We start from the raw sequence: 25,239 nt of genomic DNA, 5'->3' as shown, positions 1-25,239 counted from the left end.
GAGAGTTTGAATTAAGTATATATTTGATGGAGGAAGGTCATTGGTTAATTAAATAAAGAAGCTGCTTGCCCTGACAGGTTAGAACATAGGTGGGTGGAGTAAACAGAACAGGATGCTGGGAGGAAGAGGAAGTGAGCTCACAGACACCATGCTCCCCTCTCCAGGGCAGACACAATAGCTCTGCTCTCTGAGATGCACGCAATGAAGCTCCAACCCAGGATGGACGTAGGCTAGAATCTTTCCTGGTAAAACTTATGCTACACAGATTATTAGACATGGGTTGATCGGTATATGAGAATTAGCATGTAAGGGCTAGAGTTAATAGGCCAAGCAGTGTTTAAAAGAATACAGTGTCCGTGTAATTATTTCGGGGCTTAAGCTAGCAAGGCGGCTGGGGTGCTGGGGACACAGCCCCACCGCTCTTATTACTACATATATTATTGTATATTCTTTAAATTTTTTGCCTGTGAAGAAGCTAAGTACAGAGAAGCATTTTATTGTATGGGCTGCTGAGCTAAACCAACATGTATTATTTTAAAGGTATATAGACTTCAGAATTTGAGTCTAAGGATTTGTTGTTTTAGAAAACAGGTTCTGTTATTTCCACAGAAGATGAGAACCTATGGATTTGTTTCAGGCTAGTGTGGTTTGATGGAAGAAGACACTCCCCAAAAGGTCACAATGAATGCCCCCCCAAAATTACTTCACCCAACAAAAATCAGGAAGCTGTTTGGAGAAAATTGCACCCAAATATTGTTTATAATTGCTTGTTTAAATTTAAAGGGGAATATGATAGAGCTCAATAATTTGCATTGGTATGGATCTTGGTTTGTTGCTACAATTTTAATATCAATTTTATTATATATTCTTGATTAAGGTATTGTGTTTGCACAGTTCATTTAAAAATATAATGTATAATTAAGAAATATAGGTTAATAGATAATCATTTATAGTAGTCAAGCTTCTAGTCATGTTAGGTTTTCTAGATATGTAGAGATATAGTTCAGTTAGATAATCTTCAAATCTTTCAGAGATTTTTAGAATATGGCATTTAAAATGTTTTAAGAACTTAGGACTTTTCATGACATGAGAAACATCTGCTCCTGGCAGCACCAATCTACTTCAAGAGATTGATGGGCATCTAAGAGGCTCCTTATGGAATTGATTAGCCATTTTGGCAAGAAACTTCTTTTACCCAAATAGACTGATGTTATGCTGTATGAACTAGGCATACAAGACTCACAGAAAAATGACCGCTGAACTTGTCTAAAGGGGAGATGGTCCTTCGGGGTTCCTGCTGCATGAAAGAGTCTGCCAGACATTGTGCAGGATAGAGAAGAAAGTGGCTAAAAAACTGCCAATATAGGTGGAAATTTCCTGCTCCATGGAAATGTGTTCCAGATACTATGGGCCAGTAGGCTGAAGATGGGTGCCTGCAATGTTACAGATGAACTTTGGTGACATCTCTGTCAATGAGATATCTCTGTCAATTCTAAAGCTTTTAAAGTTGCTTACAATGCACTTCCTGTTTACTTAGGTAATATTATATCCTTCTGGAATCTTTGATGGAACTGAAGAATAGATAGTTATAGTTATAGTTTTCCTTAGTTATAATAAAAGATAAAGTAAATATAAATATTATAACTATAATTCTTACTTGATACTTGTTTTGTTATATGTAATCTTGCTATGTTGAAGTTAAAACCTTTCTTTTTATTTAGACATAAAAGGGGAAGTGATATAAGCTGTGAATATGTTTTATTGTCATTGGTTAATAAAGAGCTGTTTTTGGCCAATGGCTCAACAGGATATAGCCAGGTTGGAAGAGATATATAGAGAGAGTGTTGGAAGAGTCAGGGAAATGCCATGGAGCTGCCAGAGGGAAAAGAAGTGAGCTGCCAGATGAAACCTTGACAGTAGGCCACGAAGCTTATGGTTAAATCTAAAATAATAGAAATGAGTTAATCAAAGTGTAGCAGTGGGCCACTTGTTAGTCCCAGTCTTGCAGAACCAAAATAACTACACAGAAATTGTATTAATTAAATCACTGCCTTGGCCCATTAGCTCTAACTTCTTATTGGCTAACTCTTAGATCTTAATTTAACCCATCTCCATCAATCTGTTTATCTCCACATGGCTGTGGTTTACTGGCAAGATTCTAATCAGTGTCCATCTCAGGCAAAGGATCCATGGCTTCTCTGACTCTGCCCTTCTTTCTCCAGTATTCCATTTAGTTTTCCTTACATAGCTCTGTTTCCCTACAGCTCTGCTATAGGCCCAAAGCAGTTCGTTTATTAACCAATGAAAGCAACACATCGGCAGAAGGACCTCCTACACCATTTCACCTTTTCTGTTTAAACAAAACTAGCTAGTAAGATGCTTAAGTGATTGTCCAAACAGTGATTTAAAGTATTTATTTTCTGTGTGATTATTTTTGGGAGTCTATGCAGCTAGAAAATGAACAAGCAGCGTCCAAAACCAGTAAATGCTATTGTAGGTTGACAAAAACTTTAAAACATGGAGCCCAGTGGAAATTCTCTAAAGCATTGGTAGTGTGCCCCAGCATGGGATTGTGGAACACCTGTCTCCTCTTCACAATTTGTTTGCCTACCTTGAGATGAGAGTCATTGCTCCTCTTCAAAATTTTATCAAAGAAGTGCACTTCAAAAGAGACCAAAATAGTGATTCCATTACGTCTTGGGATGAAACCATAAAACTTTCTCCCTTTAATAGTTGAATATCTCAAATATTCTATTACTGTAATTGAAAACTAACATAAAAGTATATACATTTAACCCCTACCACCAATTCCTCCAATGCCTTGCTGGGTATTCCAAGCATCTTGAAAATGATGTTTGACAAAGTTTCAGTGGTTGGATGTCTTGAACAACCCTTCATTGCCCTTGGTGGAATTAGTGGCACAACTATTGCCTATGTCTTTGATATTCTTAATGTTTGAACTTCTCACATTTAAGGTCCCCTCACTGAAAGCTAGAATTGGGACAATATAGCAATTTTTACAAAAACTAATATCAATAAGAATAAAACTTACAGTGAAAATTAGCTATGCAAGAAATTGAGTCTTTTATAAATGTTATTGCTTAAATTGGTATTAGTAAGCATGAGACACAGTACCTAGAAGAAAATCACCAAAGAAGAAAAACTTAGGGAAATTTTAGAAGCTGACAAACTATAACTGAGTCATTAGGAATTCATGCTCTGCCTCAGAAACACAGAACTAGCATGGACAAGAATAAGATCTAATTATAAATTTAATGATAAGCCTTAGTCCTCTCATGAAGGCAAAATAAGTAGTTTCAGAAATCTTGATTCTATTTTACTCTTTGTAAAATTATAATAAGCATAGAGAATATATTTTTCCTTTTTTATTAAAAATTATATTTCATTTTACATACCAATTCCAGTTCCCCCTCTCTCCATTTCTCCTGCCCCCATTACTCCCTTCCCATCCCCCATCTACTCCTCAGAGGGTGTAAGACTTTCCTTGGGTCAACAACATCTGGCATACCAACTTGAAGCAGGGCCAAGACTCTCCCTCCACATCAAAGTTGAGCAAGATATCCCAAGGTAGGAAAGGAACTCCAAAAAGCTAGTTCATGTACCCAGGATAGGTCCTGGTCCCACTGCCAGGACCCCCCAAGAGATCAAGCCACATAACTGTCATTCACATTTAAAGGGTCTAGTTCGGTCCTATTCAGGTCCCCCAGCTGTAAGTACATTGTCTTTGAGCTCCTACTAGCTCTGATTGAGTTCTATGGCTTTCCCTATCATGTCCTTGAGATACCTTTTTTGTTCACAACATCCCTCCTCCATCTCATCAACTGAACTCCAAGAGCTCAACCCAGTTCTTGGCTGTGGGTCACTCCATTGCTTTCATCAGTTATAAGATATAGGTTATATGATGACAATTAGGCTAGTCACTAAAATAGAGACAATATTGAAACAGAGACACAAAGATAAACTTTTTTGGCTCAGTGAACTGCCTAGTTTCCTGAGCAGAAATGTCAGATTCTATGATTATAGAATGAATAAAGAGAAGAACATGATATTTCAGAGGTCAAGAGAAAGGATAGTGGTTCTATATCAGATATAAAAGAAATAATTTAAACAGGGGATTGAGGAATTAGGTTTCTGAAGAAAGATCAGATATTCATTCTAGTAGATTAATGGAATAATATAAGAGGAACTTGGTGTAAGAAGTAGTAGGAAATGACTTCTGATCTGTTAACTGTCAAAGTTAGAGACATCTTGTATAGTTTTCTGCAACTGCAATGCTTTCTGATACCAATTTTAAGGAAAAAGATACTGAATTAAAGGAATTCAGTTTATCATTAGATTTTATTTCTTATGAAACTTAATATTTAATCATTTTGTTTCTTTTATTTTGATATGCTTATATGATCGTGGAAGACTCTAGAAAGTATGTCCCATGAAAGGATTTTGTAATTAATTATTAAAGCCTAGGTCAAGTCATAGCAGTGTATGCTTCCTCTCTGTCCATCTCTAGTAAAACAAAACTAACAAGTGTTCTCTATCTGATTCCCTGTAACTGCTCTTGCATCTGCCCACTACAGACCTTTCCCTCATCTAGAGCTGAACTCTGGCATCCTGAATTCCATCCAAAATTCATGACTTATTATTATTATTCTCCTTTCTCTTTCTCCTGTCTCCCTCCTCCCTACATTCCTCTCTCTCTCTCTCTCTCTCTCTCTCTCTCTCTCTCTCTCTCTCACACACACACACACACACACACACACACACACTACTAGATATATTTATTATTGCTTGTGTTAAAGACTGACCAATTTGAATGAGGCAACCTATATGGGAGTTTGTCCCTGGAGGAAACTGACTCTCTTTCTCTCTCTTGTCAGCCATTGAACAACTGTAGCTATTCATGTAGGATCAGGGCCTCTTGTAGTGTTCCCCTGTTAATGTTGTCATGTCAATGGGTGTGGTCATTATGACAGTCTCATTCAGGCAACCGTGTTTTTGATATTTCTTGGGTGCTTTTCCTGTCATATCTAGGAGTCACTATCTGGTAGCTTCCCAGTCCTCTTACTCTCACACTCATTCTTCATTCCTTGTATACTTTAAAACTTCATAAGGAGAAGCATCTTTGCTTCCTATATGTTAATGTCTTCCCACTCAGAGCAATTTTTTTTCCTGATCATGATAGAATCAGATTGCCAAATAAAATGCCAGAAAGCACTTGATCTTATACTGCTTAGAATTTGTAATTTCTCCTAGAGATTTTAAATCTTGTCTGTAAACAGCCTAACTTGAACCATGTGGTATCATCCTTCTCATTTAAATTGCAGTCTGTTCTTTTGGCTTCTACTCTCAAATTGATCTCCACTCCTTTGGCCAAGAAACATTCAGCACAGCTGTTTGATACAGGAATCTAACTTCAATTATTACTGTACCCCCTGTACTGAGCTTCTAGGTAAGCCTCAGGCAACGACAGGTTAGGAAGAGACACTTCAAACAAAGTACTAGAGTCAAAGGACATTTGTCATCTCTGTGGTTGAATCAAGTCTGTTGAGTTCTTATGATTTAAATGGAGAAGTTGTTCTTGTAATAAATAAAATGAGTAATTTCCTTACCAAAAACATTTTTGACAATTAAAAAAATCATTGAATATCCTCTAGTGTCACTTTTTTAATTTCTATCTACAACATGAACAAGCACTGCCCATCCTCAGAGGTTCAGCTCAGACTCATTGCTCTAATCAAGAAGGCACCTCTGAATGCTAATGCTGATTTCTCCTGCAAACTCTACAGCACTTTCTCTCCAGAGAACTGTTTGATACTCACTCACATTAATTAATATTAGTTAGTTTTCAGAGTATATCTATGTCTTCTTGTTTCATAATATGCTCTTCAAGGTTATGGGCTTAGATTTCTCCATAGTTCTGTGCTCAAGGCAAATAGCCAGAAAACACAAATTGAACTCTTTGATGTCTTTGTCTTAACAATTTGTATTTTTGGAACATTTTCCTTTGTTGTTTTATTTTGCTTTACTCTGTTTATGGTTAAAGAGCGAGGAAGGAGGAAAAAGGCATCATGCTATCCTCCTGTCATGAAATCGAACAGTGTATTTCAGCTGTCTTTCTTAGTGTCCAGCTGATGGATCTAATATTATCAAGGCCTAATATGACTTGACAATAAAATAACTGGTCAAATAATTACTAAAAATGAACATCACCTTAGAGAAGGAATTTCATATCCCATCAGGGATATTTCTAATTTTATTGTACAATTCCATAAACACATGCAACTAGTAAACTGAAATAAGTCTAGCCCACATTTAAGTATGTATGAGTCAGTTGTTCCTAATCCCTATAGCTATATACCTAAGTGGGTCTATTTAAAAAGACAACAAATTTATTTTGGCTGTACTACAAAGGATTGAGTGCACAGTTAGTTGGCCCCATTGTTTGGAGGTTTGATGCAGGATTCCACTCTGTATGTTGTGAATATGTTTTATTATCATTGGTTAGTAAGAAGCTGCTTTGTCCTGTGCCAGGGAAGAATAGAGCTAGGTGGGAAAACTAAACTGAATGCTGGGTATAAGAAGACTGAGTCAAGGAGATGCCATATAGGCACTGAAGGAGACAGATGCTGCCAGAATCTTACCTATAAACAACGAGTCTCATGGTAAAATACAAAATAATAGAAATGGATTAATTCAAGATGTAAGAGCTAGCAAGCAATACATTTATGTTATTGGCCAAACAATATTGCAATTAATATAGTTTCTCTGTGATTGTTTCTAGTGTAGTTGGCCAGGAAACGAATAAGCATTTCTCTGCCTACAGAGGTTCATGGCAATGTAGCACATAGGAAATGTATGTCCAAACAAAACTGCTCATTTCATGGTACCCAGGAATTAAAAAGACAAGAAGGGACAATTCCACCACCATCTAGGGCGCACCTGTAGCAGCCTAAATTTCTTCTGTCTGGCCCTGCCTCCTACTGATTCTGCTACCTGCCATTAGCAACACATGCTGAAAGCTAAGTCTCAGGGGGGAACCTGTAGGGCATTTATGATTCAAATGGTTATAGTTCTATGGAAATCAGCATGGGAATTTCCCCTATCCTTAAAAACACAAGAACAAGAGCAACAAAACAACTAGATGTTGATATACAATATTTCCCAGCTATATAACTACTGGAAATATATAGTATGGGTTCTATATACTAATATAACCATGTTTATTCTGCTGTATTCAGAACGAAGAAACAGAATCAGCATAGGTCTTAATGCAATCTTCTGTTTTTCTTTGTTTTTTTTGAGACAGAGGTTCTCTGTAACTTTGGAGCCTGTCCTGGAATTCACTCTGTAGATCAGGCTGGTCTCAAACTCACAGAGATCCTACTGTGGTTAGATCTGGTTCCTGAATGTTGGGATTAAGGTATGCCCCACAATTTTATTCAGTTGTACAGAAATCTAAAAGAATGAAATAAGGAGGGGAAAAAAGAGGCTACTGAAATTATTATATAAGTGAGGTGACAAACTCAGAAAAACAATAAATACCATGTATTTTTTTCTCACATGTGCAGATTGGCTTTTAGTGTGTGTGTGTGTGTGTGTGTGTGTGTGTGTGTGTGTGTGTGTGAAATGTGGCTATAGAGAGAAGACCACAAGAGGGAAAAGTGGTTTTAAAGCAGAGGAGGGTTGTAGAACATAAGATACTGCTAGGGGAGAAGACACAGGATGATCCATAAGTGAGAAGCACATTATGTATGAAAGTGCCTCAGTGGAATGCAATATTTTGTGTGTTACCGAATAATGGAAATTAAAAGATCCAAACTGGCACACGTTTAGTACTTGTTCATCGGATGTGGGAGGTGTTTAAGAAGGCTGTGAAAAATTTAGGAGTTGGAGCCTTTCTGAAGCATGTATGTAAATATGGGCAAGCTTTGAGTATTGTCTCTCTTTGTTTTCTGTCTCCACACCTTTGTGAGATAAAAGGTGATCCACAAGGGCTATGCTTGTTCTTACAGACATGACCTCCATATTTGTCTTTACAGACTATACCTTAACCTAAAACAAACCTTTCCCCACCAAAATTATTTTTGTCATGGTATTCCAATATACCAGAAGAAAAGTAACTAAGACACAGTTATAAGAATCATAGAAATAAATATAGATCTTCAAATAGTTAGAAAAAAATGTAGCATAAAGTAAATTTATGTTTACATGTCTAATGATAACAGCTTATATATAGTTGGTAAAATAATATAAATTTTAATTGGCTTTTACTATTTTTATATCTTGTTTCTCTATGAGTCAAAAATCAGTTTTCTGAGATTGACCTCTAATAATCCCACTGATTCTCTTAAAAGAAATTCTGACAATCTGTCCTAACAGATGCACCTTATATACCATGAAATTTTAGTTGCAAATGCATGAAAGCATTAGCTCTCTACTCTACTGGGCACTTTTATACCCTAGAGTAACTTTGTGGAGAATTGCTGGGCATATTTCCGTTTTGGACAGATGAACCTATAGCACCTGACTGGAGGCTTCTGCTTTTCTGCCTTCTGTATTAACCACTATTCTGAAATCTGCTTTTTCAAGTTTCTTTTATTCCTTTTTAATTCTCACTTGCCCTGATGAAATCCTTGCAAGGATTCTTATGGTCGGCAAAGACAGAAAAAGTGCCCTGACAAATATTTCTTCTTCATGATAAATCCCTTTGATTATGGAGGATGTAATAGTAGACTGTAGAAAAACCAGAAGATCAATTCAATTAATAATTAAAAATAAAACACATCAGTCCAAATTCACCCAACATGGTTGCTTCTTCCTACACTGTTCCATCTCATTAAGCACTTTGCAAACAACTTCTCGGTGTACTTAGAGGGAATATCGACTTTAGAGTTATTTTCTTCCAATTTTAAAGGGCTGTGTTTGGTGATATCATAAACTCCATGGGACAGAATGACCTTCGCGTATATTTTTCTGAAAATGTAATTCCTTGCTAAGTTGGAAGTCTGGCAGGCAAAATGCATCTAGACAAGTTTTCCCTTGCTGCTGTATGAACACAGATGAGGTTATGAGAGCAACTTTTTATCTCTGTTGTAAAGGGGGCTGCCTAGTCAATTCCGTTATATTCAAAGCAATGTTGACTCACGCTCCATTCTCAAGGGAAATCTAGTCTTTCTGATAATTACATAGCTGATTTGAAGGGTAGACTGTACCTTCAACTAGTAAAATCAGTGTATGAGTGGTGACTATGGCTTTTTGTAGCAATCATTTAAGAAGAAAATAATTGGACTGCTTGGCGACATTGAGGCCGCGTTAGGCGGTTGAGGCGTGGGGTGATATCAGGAGAACTGGTTGACAAAAAGGATTGAGACGCATCACCCAAGGAGGAGAGGAAGAGATCACAAACTCCTGATAGAGAGGTAGATAGAGACCGGGACCGGAAGTCCGCCCCTACTAAAGATAGAAAGCAGCATCGGTCACGGGATAGGCGGCAATAAGGTAGCCGTTCTCTCGGCCCCACTCCAAGTCTACAGACAGAGAACGACGACACAAAGAACGAGAACTAGATAAAGAATGGGATCGGAGGAAGGAGCGGGACAGAGACAGGGATGGACACAGGAGGGACAAGGACCGCAAAAGATCCAGCTTGTCTCCTGGTCGAGGAAAATATTTCAAATCTCGGAAAGACAGAGACACTAAGAAGGGTGATGAGGATGAACATAGTGGCAGGAAGCCTAAGATCCAGCCACTGTCCCTGGAGGAACTTCTGGCCAAGAAAAAGGCTGAGGAAGAAGCTGAAGCTAAGCCCAAATTCCTCTCCAAAGCAGAGCGGGAAGCTGAAGCTCTGAAGCGGCGGCAGCAGGAAGTGGAAGAGCGTCAGAAGATGTTGGAAGAAGAGAGGAAGAAAAGAAAACAGTTCCAGGATTTAGGCAGGAAGACACTAGAAGATCCTCAGGAGCGGAAGCGCCAGGCATGGAGAGAGAGGATGGAGCGGGAGACCAATGGGAACGAGGATGAGGAAGGACACCCGAAGATCCAGGAAGAAAAGGATAAGAGAAAGGAGCTGCACGCTATTATCTAGGTGGCATCAAAAAACGGCGCCGAACAAGGCATCTCAACGACGGAAAGTTTGCCTTTGAGTGGGATACATCTGAAGACACTTCCATTGACTACAATCCCCTGTAGAAAGAACGGCACCAGGTACAGTTGTTGGGGCGAGGCTTCATTGCAGGCATTGACCTAAAGCAGCAGAAACGAGAACAGTCACGTTTCTAAGGAGATCTGATGAAAAAGAGGTGAATCCTGGAAGAAAAGGAGCAAAAGGAGGCAAGACTCCGTAAACTTCGTAAGAAGGAAGCCAAGCAAGGCTGGGATGATCACCATTGGTCCCAGAAGAAGTTAGATGAGATGACAGACAGGGACTGGAGGATCCTCTGTGAAGACTATAGCATCACCACCAAAGGTGGCAAGATCCCCAATCCCATCCGGTCCTGGAAAGATTCGTCTCTGCCCCCACATATCTTGGAAGTCATTGATAAGTGTGGCTACAAGTAGCCAACACCTATCCAGTGTCAGGCCATTCCTATTGGGCTACAGAATCGTGACATCATTAGTGTAGCTGGGACCTGCAGCGGCAAAACAGCAGCCTTCCTTATTCCATTACTGGTCTGGATCACCTTATGCCATTATTCTGGCTCCTACCCATGAGTTGGCTCAGCAGATTGAGGAAGGAACTCAAATTTGGAAAGCCACTAGGTATCTGCACGGTGGCTGTCATTGGTGGCATCTCCAGAGAAGACCAAGGCTTCAGGCTACGCATGGAATATGAGATTGTGATTGCCACCCCAGGACGTCTCATTGATGTGCTGGAGAACCACTACCTGGTGCTGAGCCGCTGTACCTATGTGGTTCTGTATGAGGCAGACAGGATGATTGACATGGGTTTTGAGCCAGATGTGCAAAATATCCTGGAACGCATGCCTGTCAGCAACCAGAAACCGGACACAGATGAGGCTGAGGACCCAGAGAAGATGTTGGACAACTTTGAGTCAGGAAAACATAAATACCGCCAAACAGTCATGTTCATGGCTACTACGCCCCCAACAGTGGAGGCCTGGCACCTTCTTCTTCGGAGACCTGCTGTGGTGTACATTGGCTCTGCAGGCAAGCCCCATGAGCGAGTGGAACAAGAGGTCTTCATCATGTCAGAATCAGAAAAGAGGAAAAAGCTGCGGGCAATTTTGGAACAAGGTTTTGATCCACCTGTCATCATTTTTGTCAACCAGAAGAAGGGTCGTGAAGTATTGGCCAAGTCTGTTGAGAAGATCGGGTACAATACCTGTACACTGCATGGTGGAAAAGGCCATGAGCAGCGAGAATTTGCATTGTCCAACCTCAAGGCTGGATCCAAGGATATTTTGTTGGCTACAGATGTGGCTGGTCGTGGTATTGATATTCAAGATGTGTCTATGGTTGTCAACTATGATATGGCCAACAATATTGAAGATTACATTCACCGAATTGGCCCCACGGGAAGAGCAGCCAAGAGTAGTATAGCCATCACCTTCCTCACCAAAGAGGACTAGGCTGTGTTCTATGAACTGAAGCAAGCTATCCTAGAGAGCCCGGTGTTGTCCTGCCCTCCAGAGCTAGCAAACCACCCCGATGCCCAACACAAGCCAGACACCATCCTCACCAAGAAGCACAGGGAAGAGATCATCTTAACTTGACACAACACTTGATTGGATTGATAAACGTGCTCCAAAGCGGGTGCCTGTCCTTTTAACCCTCACATCCCTCTTTCCGGGCTCTCATTCTTGGATATGGGGTTTAGGAAACAATCAGATTTCCTGGTCCAGAGCCTGTGAGGTGGGCTCCATAAGGACAGAAAGATGGAGGAGCATATTACTTCAGGTTTCATTCAGCTCTGCCCCTTGAAGCCTTGTTGCTGTCCTGGTTACAGGATAACTAACTGCCTAGCACTGTCCCCCAGCCTGAACAAAAACATAGCCACCTAGAGGTGACTTCCTTCAGCACGTGTGTGACTGTACTGCAGTACGTTGTTGCCCTAACTGATCCAGGGTATCTGGCATCATGAGGATTGTGGACCTTGGACTCTCTGTTATTCTGACAACAGACTGAGAGCCTTTAGAGCTATGTACAGCCCTATGCCACAGGGTGCTGTTCACTCTAGGAATCCTCCCCCCCCCAACCCGGGAATCTTTTTTAGGTATGGGGACTGGGTGAGCTGACTGGATCCATCATTAAGTCACTGAGTGAAATTTCTGTTTTCTATTCTCTGAGAAGATAAGTTTATATGTTCTGAGAATAAATATATGAATATTAAAAAGAAGAAAATAATTGACATGTCAATATATTTGAAATATGTGTGTGAGATGCTGCTGCAATTTTTATATGTAGTATCATGTTTCTCTGAGTGATTATTATGGATAATTGAGTTATTTTTCTCATTGTATAATTAATTTTCTGAGAAGAAGCAAGTTAAAGAAGAAAGGGTTTATTATGGCTTAAAATTTGAGATGTTGCAGTCCACCATGGCAAGATAAGTATGGTGGTGGTAGTGGAAGGTGCTTGGTAACATTGGATCCATTGTCAAGATAAAGAGGCTGTGAACCCTAATGTTCAGCTGGTTTTCTTATTTGTAACTGGTTTCGTTTCTGCTGTCAAGGTCAATCTCAGCTATAGTGAGCTGGAGGTCAGTCTAGGTTACAGGACACTCTATCAAAAAACAAACAACAAGGACAAAAACTAAACAAAGATTTGTTGCTAGGTTACCAACCTCCTGATGCAACAAGAAGTGACAAGAGGATGAAACAGGACACATAAATATGGATTTTTATGACTTTGGATTTTTTCTTATTTATTTATTTATACACACCAATACCTGTTGTCCCTCTGTCCTCTCCTCCCATGCTTGTTTTTTCTACCCTACCCACCCTCTGCTCCTCAGAGAGAGTAAAGCTTCCACTGATAAGTCTACTAAATCTGTTGGAATTTAAGGTCATTTTTTTTTTCTGAGAGAGTTTTTTGAACATGTGTAAAAATGAAAGTCAAATTCACCAGACATCATATACCTGAGAGGGGGTCAAGTTAGTGACATGTCAATTGACCTGGGGAACTTTTCCATCAAACCCCCAGTAAGAGAAGTTATATTTCTAGAGATTGGATACATTAGGAGATTTTTGAGAACTCATACTGTTCTACTTAGTATCTCAGAGGCAGTAGGAATATTTATCACCTATATTTTAGTTTCACATACACAGTGTGACAAATGGCTATGAGTGATGAAGTTAAGAAGCTATGGAAACATAGCTGAGAAAAAAGGATTCTGGTGGAGTCACTGTGTCAGAGAAGAGAATTCTCAGACTCCTAAAGAATTTGCAACACATTAAAAAGATTTACCTTGAATTGATACAAAGTTGAAGGAAATGACCAATTTTTGAAATTAGAATTTATTCTATTCCATTGCAAAATTTGAATGTGTAAGAACTATGTCCTCCAGCAAGGGTATTAATGTTGCAGAACATATTGAACTAAAACCTTTTATATGACTCAGAGGTTAAGAACACATGCTGGTTGCAACTGACCTAGGTCACACAGTCATCCATAACTCTACTTTCAAGGGATCTTATGCCCTCTACGACCACAGGCAAAATACTCACACACATAAAATAAATACATTGAAACATCAAATCCTTAATATTAAGAAACAAACAACCTTGAAAAGTATGTACTGTCTCCTTCATGAAGCACCCTGAGGCAAATTCTAGTCACATAAAGGCAAACGGAAATTCCTGTCGTTTAGTTGAGGAGAAATGGAAAGAAAAAAAGTGGATTCTTATCTGAGCAAAGCTCAATCTGGCTAAAGCAGATTGTGTCCTAAGTGTCCGAAGACCTGGGACTGAAGTTGTGCACACAACCTCATTGCTTCCAAACAACCTGTATCAAGGACAATTCAGCAGAAAAAATGCTAATCAGTGTGCAATTGCACAGAAGCCATTTGATACTGATAATATGCAATAAACTTGACTATTAGCACTGGAAAAGAAGCAAAAAGCAAGTCCATAAAGTAGGACTAGGTTTGAGGTGCTATGCAGAGTTATCTGCAGAGATCAAATAAGGTGTTAGGTAATTCTCTACCTATTCATTTCTCATCCCTAATAGTGATACACACACCTACAAACAAAACATGTTATCGCTTATAATAACTATTCATTTAGATTTTTTCTAGAAAATAGGACACTCAAACCTGTGTTTATTTTTCTCTACTGCTTGTATGCTCCCATATATGTAAGAGCATAGACCTTTATACATTTGCATGTGTGAGCCAATATGTAAAAGACATTGGATGACTTCATTGATAACTCTCCACTCCATAGATTGAGGGAGGATATCTTGCTGAATCTGATTCTTACCACTTGGTCTAGACTGGCTAACCAGCTAGCTGAGGGAATTTCCCTGCCTCCTGTGAGATGGGAATAAACGTGGGCTCCCACAATGTCCATAGCTTAATCAGGTCCTGGGAGCTTTTTATTTTCAAGTATACATCTATATTTTATTATGCTCACGTATCTAACCTTAACAGTAATTATTTTATGGATTTTTACATCATTTATATTTTTTTTAAAAACAGCCTTTTTATTTTGCATACTAATCCCAATTCCTACTCCCTTCCTGCCTCCTGCTCATCCTACCTTCTCCCCAACCCAACCCCCCATTCACTCCTGAAAGAGGATGAGGCCTCCAATGGGAAGTCAAAGTCTGTCACATCACACTGAGGCAGGACCAACGCTCTTTCCCTGTACCTAAGTTGAGTAAGGTATCCCACCTTAGGGAATGAGCTCCAAAAAGCCAGTTCATGCACTAGGGATAAATTCTGATCCCATTTCCAGTCGAAGAGAGGTAGAAATGATAATATGAGCAAAGGGGTAAAGACCATGACAGGGAAATCTACAGAAACAGTTGACCTGAACTAATGGGAGCTCACTGAATCCAGACTGAGTGCTAGGGATCCTGCATAGGACTGAACTAGGCCATCTGAATGTGGGGGACAGTTGTGTGGCATGGGCAGTTTGTGAATACTGGGATTCTGAACTCCTGTCTTCATAATCCCATTCTAAGAACTTTCCAGGAAGAGACATCTCGCTCATCCCACCTCTCCACACATTTTTCCTTAACAGCCCAATTCTAAAAAGATAAAGCTTTCCTAAAATCTCTGCTTCCAGTCTCCGGAGTGAAATATGTCTATATAGTTAAAGAAAAGCCTTAAAAAGTCTTTTCTATAACTTTCTTTTCCTAAAGCTGGTGGTCCCTAGGGACATGTGCTATGTAAATAAGCATGACAGTGGTAGAGCTGGATGACAGCATGACCAGGCTCTCTTTCTCCTTCCCTTGAAAGCTGGTATGTCTAGCAGTGCCTGGGTATAAATAAACCACACACATCACAAAATGGAAACATTTCAAGTGTCAACAAAAATCAATGTGAGGACAAAACGGTCTATTCTCTGAAAAATAAATGAAAGCCAAGTGGCATTGATCTTGATTATTTTGCTAGTAGCACTCCTAAACCACAAAGTCACTTCTTCTTTCCATAACTGCCTGGTCTATAAGAAAGCACAATCATTTCTTAAAAGAGACTTTTAATATGACTTTATTAAAATCTACTTTCTGACATATATCCAAGATTAATTGCATTTGCATGAATATGTGGTCACAGCAAGCCAAGAAAGAAATAATCTGTGTTTTATATTCATCTGTTTGTGTGTATGCTGGGCTAGCATGCCAATTAAGAGCTTGGTCTTTAGGAAGCAGTAAAGATAAAATAAATTATGAGAAACAAACAAGAGTCCTTATATATTAAGAATATCACCCATATAGTGACCTATGTGTGATAAGTAATATGTCTTAAATTGGATTACATGTTGATTTTAATGATGTTCTTTTAGAGTTGTGCATAGTAGTCTAAAGGAAGACAATTTCTTAACATACTGCTACTTAAAGATCTCAAGAGGGTCCAAAACAAAGCAAGGATTAAACATTGAGATACAGACCCATTAAGATTTAATGACTTCAGCTATGATCAGAAATTGAGGCAGAAGCTGATATTTGATTTTTTAAGTCAGCCATATGTGTTATAGACATGACTTGGCCCTCAGATAGAAAGGAATCAGTAGAGTCCCCTCCTTGTGGGTCTATGTGACACTACAGCAAATGCTTTTAATTGCTGTTTTTATTTTTTTCAGAATTACTTACATTCATATAATGTATTTTGATCAAATCCACCCTCCATTCCTTAACAAAGGCACCATGCACTTCCAATATCCAGGAGGATAACTATATGTTATTCTTTGGGTTCACCTTCTTATTTGGCTTCTGTAGGATCCTGAATTATAGGCTCAATGTCTTTTTTTTTTTTTTGATTTTTTTCGAGACAGGGTTTCTCCGTAGCTTTTGGTTCCTGTCCTGGAACTAGCTCTTGTAGATCAGGCTGGCCTCGAACTCACAAAGATCCGCCTGCCTCTGCCTCCCGAGTGCTGGGATTAAAGGCATGCGCCACCACCGCCCGGCTTCAATGTCTTTTATTTATGGCTAGAATCCACTTATGAGTGAGTACATACCATATTCATCTTTTTGGGTCTGGGTTACCTCTCTCAGGATCGTGTTTTCTATTTCCATCCATTTGCATGCAAAATTCAAGATGTTATTTTTTTTTTATTCTGCTGAATAGAACTCTAAAGTGTTTATGTGCCATGCCTTCTTTATCCATTCTTCTATTGAGGGACACCTAGGTTGTTTCCAGGTTCTGGCTATTACAAATAGTGCTGCTATGAAAATCGTTGAGCAAATGTTTTGGTAGTATGATTGGGCATCTCTTGGGTATATTCCCAAGAGTGGAATTGCTGGGTCCTGAGGTAGGTTGACTCCCAGTTTCCTGAGAAACCACCACACTGATTTTCAAAGTGGTTGCACAATTTTGCATTCCCACCAACAATGGATGAGTGTTCTCCTTACCCCACATCCTCTCCAGCATAGGTTATCATTGGTGTTTTTTATTTTAGCTATTCTGACATGTGTAAGATGGTATCTCAGGATTGTTTTGATTTTCATTTCCCTGATCACTAAGGAGGTTGAGCATGACCTTAAGTGCCTTTTGGCCATTTGAACTTCTTCAATTGAGAATTCTCTGTTCAGTTCAGTACCCCATTTTTAATTGGGTTAATTAGAGTTTTAATGTCTAGTTTCTTGAGTTCTTTATATATTTTGGATATCAGACCTTTGTTTAATGTGCGGTTGGTGAAGATCTTCTTCCAATCAGTAGGATGCCTTTTTGTCTTAATGACAGTGTCCTTTGCCCTACAGAAGCTTCTCAGTTTCAGGAGGTTCCATTTATTCATTGTTGCTAGACAGGGGTTGGGAGCATGGGGGTGGGGGTGGGGTGGGGATAAGGGGAAATGGGGAGAAAGAAGGGAGAAGAGGAGAATGGGGAGATCTTGAAGAACGGGATGGTTTGGATGGAGAAGGGGTGGATGTGGGAGCAGGAAAGTAGATATCTTAATTAAGGGAGCCGTTTTAGGGTTGGCAAGAGACTTGACTCTGGACGGGTTCCCAGGTGTCCAAGGCGATGTCCCCAGCTTGTTCCTTGGGCAGCAGACAAGAGGGTGCCTGAACTGGCCTTATCCTATAGCCACACTGATGAATATCTTGCATATCACCATAGAACCTTTATCTGGTGACGGATGAAGATTGAGACAGAGATCCACATTGGAGCACTGGACTGAGCTCCCAAGGACCAAATGAGGAGCAAAAGGAGGGAGAAGATGAGCAAGGAAGTCAGGACCGCGAGGTGAAGTAATAAGAGTGGCGGGGCTGCGTTCCCAGCACCCCGGCCGCCTGCTCGGCTAGCTTATGCCCCGAAATAACAACACACAAACTGTATTCATTTAATCACTGCTTGGCCCTTTAGCCCTAGCCCTTACTGGCTAATTCTCACATCCCGATCAACCCATCTCTAATAATCTGTGAGAACCGGTCTTACCAGGAAGATTCTAGCCTAGTCCATCCTGGGTCGGAGCTTCATGCCGGGAGCGGGGCATGGCGTCTCTCTCAGGCGTCTGCTCCTGAGAGGAAAGCTGTCGAGACTCTGAGCTCACTTCCTCTTCCTCCCATCATTTTGTTCTGTTTACTCCTCCCACCTATCCTCTAACCAATAAAATGGGCCAGGGCAGTGCCTTTATTAGCCAATGACCTTCCTCCATCAGCGAGGGGTGCGTCCACCCACTGAGACGGTGGGACTGATCTAATGGGAGATAACCAAGGCCAGTTGGACTGGAATTGATGGAGCATGTGATCAAACTGGACTCTCTGAATGTGGCTGATGGTGAAGACTGACAGAGAAGCCAAGGACAATGGGGCTGGGTTTTGATTCTACTGCATGGACGGGCTTTGTGGGAGCCTAGTCTGTTTGAATGCTCACCTTCCTGGACCTGGGGAGCAGGCAGGACCTTGGACTTCCCATAGGGTAGGGAACCCTGACTGCTTCTTGGTCTGGAGAGGGAGGGGGGATGGGGACAGGGAAGGGAAGGGAAGTGGGAGGAGGAGAAGAGGTGGAAATTTTCAATAAAAAATAAAAAAGGCACCATGCAACCTTCTAAAGGAGGGAAGCAACCTATAGTCCTAACCAGCTGTGAAGTCTATGAACCACAACATTGACCAGCATGGCATAGTAACCCTGAAGATGCAGTAGTGGCATATATAGCTTGAGGATAACCAAGAGCTTTAGAATTGGACTTAGGACCTGCTCCTAAGACAGGGAAATTTTGCCTTGTACAGGTATGTTAGCCAACTCTAAATGTCTAGTGAGATGATTCTTGAAGAACCTATAGTGACCACTTTACCAAACCAGTTTTCCCTAACTATATATTAAATGATTGTTCTTAAACCTACAGAGAATTATAGACCTTGTGTTTTTATCAAAGAAGAGTCTCTTTGCAACAGAGAGAACATTACAAATTACCACAACCAATCAAAATGAGAATTATGGAGCCTAGTCCTAACATGCACATCTATAAAACAATTCCCACAAGTAAGGTTCAGAGAAAATTGCAGAAGAGGGGGGAGAAATATTGTAACAATCAGAGGATTAGAGAGTTTGCTGCTACAGTGTCCCCTAGTAATCTCAGAAGTTACACCCCACAAAGTCTCATCAACATGACTACCTAAGCTTGAGGTGAACAAAGATAACAGCAAACAAGTCAAATTGACCAGGAGAAAGACTACCAGTACCCAACCCCGCACAAAGTACTACAACCAACAAATAAATTCTGATAATGGAACAAATCATCTTCCAAGGGGAACAATACACTAATAGGTTATCTAATACTGAATGATATAAAAACATATATACAAGTCAAATTATATAGACTGAAAATATATATGTAGGAATGTGTATGCATTTAACAATAATCAAAAAAGAGGTCATGAATTTGAAAGAAGGTAAGGACGGGTATAGAGGATCACAATAAAGTAGTCCCACACTAGCTCAGAATTGAGTATAATAAAGGGTTCTTTATTTAGCGATAGACTCAGATAAACAGTCCTCTGCACGAGTGGGGAACAAGAATCAAATCCAACAGCTGAGAGGGGGAAGAGAGGGGGAGGAAGATAGAGAGAAAAAGAGAGAGAGCCTGTGCACGTTCCTACATCTGTTTTTATAGCACCCAAGATTATTTCCAAAGTGGTCCAGCATCTCAGAAGCCATAGGCTGAAGAAGTTCCTCCAGCAGATGGGTATATGGAAAAATTTGAAGGAACGAACAGTTAAGTGGTAAATGGTGTAACTATATTATAATCTCAATAATAACAAAAAGAAATCAAAATCAAACCCACAATCCTACTTTAAGAACCAGCACCCATGAACCCTCTTCATGTACTAGTCTAGCCTTTAGCCCTTCACCTATCTTGGAGATTACTTTACCCTACAAAATTCGTGTGTGTGTGTGTGCGTGTGTGTGTGTGTGTGTGTGTGTGTGTGTGTGTGTGTGTTTATTTTTGAATGTACTGAGTCTACTTGCATGCTAGATACTAGTAAGTGTATAGGAACATCTACTATATCATGACTAGCCTTCAGGAGCAACACTTTTGAAAAAAAAAAAACTGACTTTCCTTCCTCCAGAAACAATCACTAAGCAATAGCTGCTTAGCTAGGCATGAATTTCATTACTCCTTCATATTCCCATACTAGGATAGTGACTCATTGGATCTTGTGCAGGTCTTGTGCATAAAATCATGATAGCTGTCAGTTCATGTGTGCTGTTGTTCTGGAATGTCAGTCAAATACTCTTTCAAATACTCATGTTCAAGTTTCTAGTACTTACAAAGGCCTAGAAAAAGACAGAGTAAGTGCCTAATAAAAACAAGTGTGATAGGCTGAAAATAACTAACAATGTTAATAATTAATAGTAATAATAATTCAAAAGGTGAATCAACACACAAGTCATCTTTCTTAAGTTTGCCTCAAATCTAATACTTTCTATGTAATTACCCTATCAAGAGTAACCAGATACAAGCTGAGGACTTTTGACATTTCTACATAATGTCTTCTCTACTAAACTATTAACAATTATTTCCACAAGACTTACTCTTATTTTACTTATCTGTTTTATTATTACAGTATTAGATCTGGGAGGGCATTTATAGATAAGCACTGGAAATGAGGAGAAAGATGGATTTTGTGCAATGAGGAAGAGAATGGCATAGGAGATGTTAAATTTAGGTTGATAATGGGCAGTATAAGGATGGAAACAGCAAAAAATTATTGCAAAACTGTATTTTCTCAAGAAATAACTTTCCCATTGTAGAAAAACTATAACACCCAGAAAAGACTAATGTTTAGTCCACTATGACTTCTTACATAAAACCATTCCAAAGTGAAAAATAAACACTGAAATTTAGACTTAAATTTTTAGTTGTTTTTATTGAGATGTATATATTTATTTAATCCCTTCCTTATCTCTTCCCTCCCATTCTACCCTCTTATATGGTCCCCATGCTCCCAATTTACTCAGGAGATCTTCTCTTTTTCTATTTCCCATGTAGATTAGATCCATGTATGTCTCTCTTAGGGTCCTCATTGTCGTCTAGATTCTCTGGGATTGTGAACTGGAGGTTGGTTTTTCTTTGCTGTATGTCTAAAAGTCACTTATGAGTGAGTAAATATAATATTTGTCTTTCTATGTCTGGGTTATCTCACTCAGCATGATGTTTTCTAGGTAAGTCTACTGGCCCACAAAGTTCATGATGTCATTTTTTTTTTCTGCTATGTAGTACTTCATTGTGTAAATGTACCACATTTTTCTTGTTGATTTTTCAGTTGAGGGTCATTTACTTGTTTCCAGGTTCTGGTTATGAAACAATGCTCCTATGAACACAGTTGAGCACATGTCCGTACAGTATTATTGAGCATCCTTTGGGTATATTCCAAAAGTGGTATTGCTGGATCTTGAGGTATATTGTTTCCTAATTTTCTCAGAAATCACCATACTGATTTCTGAAGCAACTGTAGCAGTTTGCACTCCCACCAGCAATGGAGGAGTGTTTAACTTATCCAACAACTTCTCCAGCATAAGTTGCCATCAGTGCTTTTGATCTTGGCCATTCTTACAGGTATAAGATTGAATTTCAGAGTTGTTTTGATTTGCATTTCTCTGATGGCTAAGGTTGTTGAGCATTTTCTTAAGTATTTTTCAGCCATTTTAGTTTCCTCTTTTGCGAGTTCTCTGTACCCCATTTTTTATTGGATTATTTGGTTTTGTGATGACCAATTTCTTTATATAGAAAAGCAAATAAGCCAGGATAGCCAAAACAATGCTGTAAAATAAAGGAACTTCTGGAGACATCACAATCCATGACTTCAAACTCTACTTCAGAAGTCCAGTACTGAAAAAGCCTTGTATTGGCATAAAGAGACAAGAGGACCAATGGAATGAACTAAAGACACAGATATCAATCCACATATCTACAAACACCTGATTTTTGACAAAGAAACAAAACATATACAATGGAAAAAAGAAAGCCTATTCAACAAATTGTGCTGGCATAAGTGGATGTCAACATGTAGAATAATGAAAATAGATCCATATCTATCCCCATACACAAAACTCAAGTCCAAACAGATCAAACACCTCAACATAAAGTCAACCACACTGAACCTCATAGAAGAGATAGTGGGAAGTACACTTAAATGCACTGGCAAATAAGACCATTTCCTCTATATAACCCCAATATCACAGATACTGAGATTAATAAATGGGACCTCATTAAACTGAGAAGTTTCTGTAAAGCAAAGAACACAGTCAATAAGACAAAATGGCAACCTACAGAATGGGAAAATATCTACACCAACCCCACATCCGACAGAGGGCTGATCTCCAAAATATATAAAGACTAATTTTTTATTGTTTTTAATTATATGTCACTATAATTTTTTTGTGTGGAATTTTAAGTACAGGTGTGTACAGGTGGTAGAAAACCACATTGTTACACCATTATTTTAATTGCTAAATTAGAAAACAACCAAAATGCCTTTTGAGGAATGAATTGATACAAATGAATGATAGATAGATAGATAGATAGATAGATAGATAGATAGATACTAAGTAACATTCTTTAGTTTTAAAGTATAGAACTTATTTATTTCAGCACTCTAATGTTTAGGAGTTTTGTTTTGGCTTTTGGCTTTACTTAGTTTATTTGTTTCTTGCCAACTACCACAAGCTAGAATCATTGGTGAAGAAAGAATTTCTATTAAGAAAATGTATATAAATTTACACTTTCTCTACTAAGAAAAGGGAACACTTGTTTGTCTCAGATACATATATGGATATGTTTTATCTTTGCCTTTCATACAGAAAGCTTACTGGCATCATGAACTTCATTGTCCCCTTAAAGTTCAAGGTTTAGCTATCTGTGGATGAAAAACCTTCAGTTTTGCACACCATTGCATCCAGAGCTACAAACCCAACATTAGTGTGCCCCTGACCCTTTGTAACTGCTCCTCAGACCTAAAAGGAAGCACTCAGTTGTGGATTTGCTTTCTTCATTTGTACTGCCTTTTCAATAAGGTGGTGTTGCCCCTGATGAATTTCTTCTAAATTATTGTTTTCTCCAGCAGCATTTTACAAATGGCTGCTGTATTAAAGAGCAGATAAAACTCCCCTGAGGAACACACTCCGCCATGCCTTTAGTATCTTTCCTGACACATCAGTTAAGACTGATGGACCCTAAAGGGCTCACTGCAAACTAAGTGAGTCATATTTATCTCACAGGAATCTTTTATAAGCTGCAAAATGTGACGACGGCCATTACAGAGATTATATTTCCCACCAATGAATCTACTGTCTGTCCTTTGCCTTTCCAACATTCAGAAAACTACTGTGGAATTGCTGCTGTCTCAGGAGGCAGGTCATCACTGATACACTGCCTCAGGTTGTTCTCTGAAATATGTTTATCATCATAACCTATTCATTTACAGATGTTAATGTTCTAGTTAGGTCATTTAACACACTTTAGCCAAGCACAGTGATTTGAAGAGAATTACGAAAATTAAATGAGATTTTGTATATGCTGAAAAACTATGTACAATACAACTATTTGATTTATATCTGAATAGAGAAGAGGTAAATGAACTTTCAAATTAATTACTCATATTTCCCTGATGTCCATCCAAATAATGGTAGTATTTAAAGAATGAACTACAATGGGTCAGTGGAGAAGAGCACCTGCTGGAAATGCCTACAAACCTGGGTACTAATACCAGTACCCATATAAGAAACTATTCTGAGGAGGGAGAGGTAGCCAAGTGGTCAGGAATATTTGCACCTCTTGTAGATGATGCATAATAGTGGCTTACAATCATCTGTAACAGCAGTTAGAAGGATTCAGCATCCTCTTCTGACTTCTCTGGGCACCATTCAACATACCTGTAAGCAAAGCAATGATATGCACAAAATACAGAGTTTTTTGTTGTTTTAAAAGACAGGGTTTCTCTGTGGCTTTGGGGCCTGTCCTGGAGATCTAGCTCTTACAGGCCAGGCTGTCTCAGCCTCCCAAGCACTCAGAATAAAGGTATGTGCCACCACTGCCTGGCAAGAAAAAAATTCTAAAAAATATAAAACAAGCCAGATGTTTTACACTCCATGCATATCATTAGCATTTTTGAATGCAAATGCATGAGGATCACTGAGATTCCATGGCTAGCAACCCTGTTAACTTCAGTAAGAGACCTGGACTTGAAATAATAAGACAAAAGGTGACAAGAATAAAACTGTGGGTGTCCTCCACACATATACCCCCACATGCACATATACAAGCATCAGATTAACCACATACAAGAGCTCTATATGTTTATGTATTCACACAAAACAAATAAACTCATAATTTCACAAATATTTAATGAGGTCTGCTTGTAAATACTTTAGAATACAATAAAAATGTATGCCCTGTTTATTGATTCTCCTAGGTAGGTACGTTTCTATTTAACTCAATGTGTTCACCAAGTCTAATGGATATCTCATGTTTGTATTTCTTTTTGCCTGGTTGGTATACCCAATCTTCTCTGGATGAAAGGACAGATTAGAGCTGTCTTTTAGATATTTTTCCTTAACACCATTTCCCCCATTTTTTTTTTTTGAGTCCTTCAGTGCATTTTTTTTCCTTTGTGCACAAGGCTCTGTTTCTCACATCCTGGACAGTCTCTCCTACTTTTTTCTTCTTTAAAGCCTGGAATTCACTTCAAGTGCTTTTGTAGTATAGTCACATGGTACTTAGTAGAATCATAACTAAATTGGATCATTACACACAATGGTAATGTACCCATTAGTAGATAATGCAGAGGTCTACTGCCATTACCTCTGCCCATTATGTAACAGAGAGCAACAGCTCAATAAAGTGTACTCTCTGGAAAATCATCAGAGGACTGAGGACTGCAAGAATTTTTCAGAGCACCACAGGCTGATGCAGTTTCATGTTAAATATAAAATCTCTTATCATTGCCTTTCAGAAGACAATAATCACAAATGCTCTTTTTCTGTAGTTTTAGTTAAGAGTAAATAAATAAAATAGATTTTTTTATACAATATAAATTCTGATTATTGGTTCCCATCCCCAAACTCCTCTCCCTTCTTCATTTCTTATGGATCCATACATT

At 39.0% G+C, this 25,239-nt stretch overlaps 1 pseudogene; it reads left to right on the top strand.

Moving 5' to 3' along the window:
- Positions 1-11,747, top strand: part of LOC121433692 — a 97,454-nt pseudogene extending 85,707 nt beyond the window's left edge.
- The last annotated feature ends 13,492 nt before the right edge of the window (positions 11,748-25,239 follow it).

Source organism: Microtus oregoni, unplaced genomic scaffold (assembly GCF_018167655.1).
Source record: "Microtus oregoni isolate MIOR12 unplaced genomic scaffold, Mior012 000002F_ref0000024, whole genome shotgun sequence".
NCBI lineage: Eukaryota > Metazoa > Chordata > Mammalia > Rodentia > Cricetidae > Microtus > Microtus oregoni.
Note: the sequence above shows the minus strand (reverse complement) of the source record. Positions and strands in the feature narration are given on the sequence as shown.